Genomic DNA, 6,437 nt, shown 5'->3' on the forward strand with positions numbered 1-6,437 from the left:
CCTTTGCCTTATACAGGAGCTTATAATGAAGATAGCATACGTATGGTGAATAAAGATGGAATTCATGTGCCTTATAGTAGTTTAAGTTTTATAGAAAGGCTGGCTAGGTCAGGACCTCCTTAGTGCTTAAAAAACAAAGGAACAAAAACTTAGCTTACGAAAGCAGCTTTGTAAAACTGATTTTCATAAATATTTTCCTCAATACTGCACCAAGGAAACTTTTGAACAGCTATGAGAAAGGTTCAGCTTGAACTTTAGATATAGCATAAATCAAATAGCATTTAAAAGATTTCTTCAGGCAGAAAGAAGAACAATGTCTGCCACATGCCAATACTTGCTGTTATGAATACATCTATCTATCACCTTTACTTAAGTCAAACTGTATTTTACGTAATAGATATAAGAATTAAAAGTTTAGATTGTTCCATCGGGTAGTTCTGTTCTAATGATTGAGAGAAGAATGTACTAGTTAATCATGAATATTAATAATAATATACTCTATAAGATTTTCTGCTTTGCCTAACCACAGAAATTTAACTCCCTGCTATCTTAACCACAAAGTATAATCAAATGCCAAAATAGGAAGTATAAAAGTTATACTCAAATCACAATAAAACGGAACAGTGTCACAGCGCCTCTGAGTTGTGTAGTCGACTGTCTCCCGCGCCGACGCCTTGCCCACCTTCGGGGCCCCCTGGATCCTGTCGTGGCTGGACCATGGCAAGTGGCGTCCGAACAGGGACCTGAAGGTAAGTATTTATAATTTCAGCAAGGATAAGGCTCTCACCGCCTGGGTGCTGCAGACCCCCTAGTAAAGGAGACTAGGTAGAAAAGGGCGAGTAATCAAAGTGAGTTAAAAGAGAGAAGTTTATTTATTGATATAGTTAAACATATGTTAGTAAAAAGAGGAATTCAAGTATCAAGTAAGCAGTTACGTGAATTTTTTCATTTTGTACAAGAATGCTCTCCTTGGTTTCCTGAGGAAGGGACTTTAAACTTAGAAACTTGGAAGAAACTAGGAAAAGAAATGAAACTTTACTATGCATTTTATGGCTTGGAAAGGATTCCTGTAGATGCATTTTCTTTATGGAATTTATTGAGAAATAGTTTTGATCCTACTCATGAGGCCGTATGCTTAGCAAGGAAAACGGAGGAAGACCTCCCACTTAGTTCTGTAGTTAAGAAAACTAGAAGTTATACAAGTATAAATAATACTGAGCCGGCTAAGGCAACTGTAATGGCAGTACAGAAAAATGATGATGCTGAGGATGAAGATTTAGATCCAGGGGATGAACAGGAGTGGGAGGACGAAGCAGCAAAATACAATCAAGATGATGATTATAATACATTTGGCCCGGTTGAAGCGTTTGCTGCGCCTCCTCCAACAGATCCTCCATCATATCAGCATAGGCAGCCAGAAAGGGTTCCTACTAAGGTAGGGTTCTTAGGGGCAGTAAGGCAAGCTAGAAATGAAGGAGAAAACAGCCTAGGGTGTTTTCCAGTAATCTTTCCTTCGGATGAAAGTCCACCACAGTGGGAGCCTATACCATTTAAGTTACTGAAAGAGATAAAGACAGCAGTTAAGGATTTTGGGGTCTCAGCTCCTTACACTTTACAATTAGTAGACTCTATAGCTGGTGAATGGATGACACCTTTTGATTGCTAAATCTTGCTTGCCTCCAGGTTTGCACTTAATATGGAAAGCAGATTATGAAGAGAGGGCAAAAGTTACGGCTCAAAAGGGAATTTTGAAAAGGCCTAGAGACCGAATAACTTTCTCTATGCCGATGGGAACTGAAGAATATTTTATACCTTAAGCATAGCTTGAACTTCCGAAAGCAGCACTAGAGGAAGTCTCAAAGCTTGCAGTTGCAGCTTGGAGACAGCTGCCCTCGCCTGAGACAAAAACAACTTTCTCAAGCAATATTAGACAGGGTCCAGAAGAGACTTATGAGGAATTTTTAGCAAAATTAGAGGAGAATATTTCAAAAACCGTTAGTAATCCAGAAGCTGCTGAAATGGTCATGAAATAATTGGCGTTTGAAAATGCAAATCTTACATGTCAGTCTCTTTTGAGACCGGTAAGAAAAACAGGAAGTCTTAATGACTATATAAGGATTTGCATGGAGGCTTCACCTGCATATATACAGGGAATAGCAATGGCCGCAGCTCTTAAAGGTCTTGCCTCAGGGTATGAAAAACAGCCCTACTCTGTGTCAAAAGTTTGTAGACATGGCATTAATAAATACTAAGGGAAGATATCCTACAGCCTATATAATTCATTACGTGGATGATATTTTATTGGCTCATGATCAAAAACATATACTACAAGAGATTTTACAACATTTGGTTTTGAGTTTACAGCAATTTGGATTAGTAGTTGCTCTGGAAAAAATTCAAGAAAATCCACCATTTAATTATTTAGAGAGAATAATAAATTCTCCTTTAGTTCAAACTCAGCAGTTAGAAATTAAATATGATCAATTACGAACTCAATGATTTTCAGAAACTTTTAGGAGATATAAACTGGCTAAGGCCATATTTAAAGTTAACAACTCAGGAATTAAAGCCCTTATTTGATATCCTAAAGGGAGATACTTCGCCTGTCTCTCCAAGGGCTCTAACGTTAGAAGGAAAAGAAGCACTTATGCAAGTTAATAAAGCCTTGAGTCAAAATAGAGTTATTCAGGTAGATTATGATAGACCTTGGAAATTAATTATTTTAAAAATTCAGTATACTCCTACAGCTTGTCTAAGGCAGGATTTACCCATTGAATGGTTACATTTACCTTCTACTCCAAGGAAAATAATCTCCTCTTATCCACATCTAGTACCTTGTTAGTTACACAAGGACGAATCAGGAGCAAGGAATTATTAGGACAAGATGTAGCAGAGATTATTAGACCCTATACCAGTGATCAATGTGATCAATTATTTACCCTAGAAGATCAATGGGGAATTGCTTTTGCAAATTTTACGGGAACAATTTCACATCATCTGCCAGCTCACCCACTTTTGCATTTTATGAAAAATACTGCAATTGTTTTTCCTATACGGCATTCTAAAAATCCTTTACCTCCGCCAGCAATTACAATTTTTACTGACGGGTCCTCTAATGGCAAGGCAGTGACGCTTATAGGAGATCAAAGCATTGTGCAACAAACAACAGAAACATCAGCTCAAAGAACTGAATTAGTTGCAGTCGTAACTGCATTTCGACAAATAAAGAATGCCTTCAATTTATATACAGATTCAGCTTATATTGTTAATTTATTTCCAGCTATAGAAACAGCTCTTATTTCTACATCTTCAGCAATTTATGAAAAATTTAAACTGTTGCAAATTCTAATTCAGGAAAGAAAATATCCATTTTTTATTGGACATATCAGAGGACATTCTAATCTATCAGGCTATTTATCTGAAGGGAATCAAAAGGCCGATCAATTAACAAAAGTTATTTTAACTGCTATGGAAGAAGCTACAGCTTCGCATTCTTTGCATTATCAGAATTCGGCAACTTTAAGACTGCAGTTTCATTTAACTAGAGAACAAGCAAGACAAATTATCAGAACAATGCCCTGCATGTGTTTACCTTCTCTAGCTATGGGAGTAAATCCTAGAGGACTTCGTCCTAATATATTATGGCAAATGGACGTGACACACATACCAGAATTTGGGAAGCTTTCTTTTGTGCATGTAATTATAGATACTTTTTCTCATGTAATTTTTGCATCAGCAAGAACTGGAGAAGCATATAAAGATGTAGTACAACATATGATTCAGTCATTTGCCTATTTGGGCTTGCCGCAACATATTAAGACTGATAATGCTCCAGTGTATACTTCAAAGAATTTTAAAGAATTTTGTGGGAAATTTAATATTAAACATAGTACAGGAATTCCTTATAATCCTCAAGGGCAAGCTATAGTTGAAAGAGCGCATCAAACATTGAAATTACAAATATCCAAGCTCCAACAAGGAATAAATAAATATTTGACTCCACATCATATATTACAGCATGCTCTTTTCGTTATTAATCATCTCAATATTAATGAACAAGGTCTAACTCTAATGATGAGACATTGGGAACAAAGGCATACTCCACAGGTAATGGTAAAATGGAAAGATTTATTGACTGGTCAGTGGAGAGGGCCTGATGTACTTTTAACATTGGGGCGAGGAAATGCTTGTGTGTTTCCACAGGATGCAGAATCACCGATATGGATACCGGATTGGCTCATCCGGCCTGCATCACAAAAGAAGATTCCCTCCGTTGGCCCATTCGACACCTGATCCTGGGTCGCCAGATACACCTGACTCATTGACTCTGAAAATGGCTGAGATAAATCCCTCATCTCCTCAACAGGCTCAATCCACCAAGAAGGCATCGTTTCCCACCTGGGGTCAAATTAAGAAACTTACCTCAGAGGCGGAAACTTTAGTTTCTGCTAGAGGACATCAACCCACTCCTGAAGCATTGTTTTTAGCTATGCTAGCATTGCTTTCTTGTCAGGTACCATTTGCTAATGCAAATTTTTCTTATTAGGCTTATTTTCCTGATCCGCCATTATTGCATCTTGCTTCATGGGGATCACAAAATATTAAAGTTTTCAATAATAATTCTGATCTTATGGGAGGTATATCTAATTCATTAATACCTCACAGAACATCAGACAAAATAGATTTTGAAGGATTTGCCGACGACGCGCCATTGTGTTTCGTAGTAACAGGAGTTCCATTACCAGGTTGCCTTCCTATTAATTATAGAACTTTTTTAACTGATTAAGAGAAACATATGGAATTTAGAATTTATATCATTAGGATATCATACATATAATGATACGTATATAAATCTTACTAATTCTTTTACTTTCCTCCTGGAGGCATGTACTACAAAATTTCCTAATAGAGATATATATTGGAATTCTATAAATAGTAAACATGGATTTCCAAAATAGATTGATTGTAGCTTTAACCATAAAGCTACAAAATTCTCTCCTGTACAGTCCGACATTACTATTAATGATTTTTCTGTGTCTTCACCTAATTATAATTACAGAGATTATTTGAAAACCAAAACTGCTAATTTTACAGGATTTGACTCCACAGGAAGTAGTATACATAGATGGTTTGCTCCTGGCTGAGTTGCTCCTATATATCAAAGTACTTCACCTAAACATAATAAAACAGTTTTATATCCAGATTTATTTAGGCTTTTGGCTGCTACAAGCATGATTCTTTTTAAAAGGCCTTTAGAAAATAAGACAGAATCTTTAGCCTTGAGAGTATGTGTTAATACGCCATACGCTTTGCTTTTAGGACAATATAAAGACATCAATAATTCTGTTACTGCAGATTCATATCATATTAGTTGTAAAAATTGTTTATTAACTAATTGTATACATTCTGGGTTACCAAAGAATAATACTGTGTTCATGATTGTATATCAGCCTCCGTATGTCATGATTCCAGTAATATTAACTGAAGAATGGTATGATTCTGGCTTGCAGCTATTAGTTAAACTTAATGAACTCATAAGACCAAAAAGATTTGTTGCAGCATTAATATTAGGAATCACAGCATTAATTAGTATTATAACTTCTTTAGTTGTTTCCTCTACAGCTTTGGTGCAACAAATTCATACTGCTTCACATGTTAATGATCTTGTTCATAATGTTTCCACTGCTTTAGCAATTCAAGAAAAGATAGATAGAAAACTAGAAACTAGAATTAATGCTTTAGAAGATACAGTACTATATTTAGGAAATCAGGTACAAAATATAAAAACGCAAATAACCACTAGATGTCATGCACGTTTTAAATGGATTTGTATTACTCCATATAGCTATAATGATACTTCAGAACCATGGGATAAAGTAAAAACTCATTTACAAGGCATTTGGCATAATACTAATCTTGCTCCAGACTTACACGTATTACAAAATAATATAAAAGCAATAAGTCATGCACAATTGAATTTACCTTTTGGCCAAAATTTGGCTGAAAGTTTATGGCGCTCTTTAAGCAGCATTTATCCAACTGTTTGGTGGTCGGGGGCTGATTCACATTGGGGTTACTATTTTCATAATTTTAATCATAATTATCATTTTTCCAGTCATCTTCAGAGTGATTCTTTCGTCAATCAAGCGTCTATACACACAATTTGAGACATTTAAATTAAAAAATAAAAAAGGGAGAGATGCCGCGTCCTCTTTCTACCCTACTGTGTGACAAGGTCCGGAGATGGGGACAGAGGCTTCAAGGAATGCATCGTCAAGAATGAGGACGTGGCACGTGTTTAGGGATAATTGGTTTCTTAGAAACGATCCTATTAATAGGGAGAATTTGGGTAGCACAAATTCTAGTCAGTGTAAACGCTGTACAAGTGGATTTCCTCAAAATTGGCTCTGAGGAAAACATAGTAAATTCCCCGTGTA

At 36.2% G+C, this 6,437-nt stretch overlaps 1 long non-coding RNA gene across 1 annotated transcript; it reads left to right on the plus strand.

Moving 5' to 3' along the window:
- The first annotated feature begins 718 nt into the window (after positions 1–718).
- On the plus strand, positions 719–6,178 carry LOC120589877 (uncharacterized). Its single transcript, XR_005649575.1, has 3 exons — positions 719–749; positions 4,204–4,513; positions 6,116–6,178. It is a non-coding gene; the product is annotated as an uncharacterized LOC120589877 (long non-coding RNA).
- The last annotated feature ends 259 nt before the right edge of the window (positions 6,179–6,437 follow it).

This window comes from Pteropus medius, unplaced genomic scaffold, assembly GCF_902729225.1.
Source record: "Pteropus medius unplaced genomic scaffold, Ma_sr-lr_union100, whole genome shotgun sequence".
Classification (NCBI taxonomy): domain Eukaryota; kingdom Metazoa; phylum Chordata; class Mammalia; order Chiroptera; family Pteropodidae; genus Pteropus; species Pteropus medius.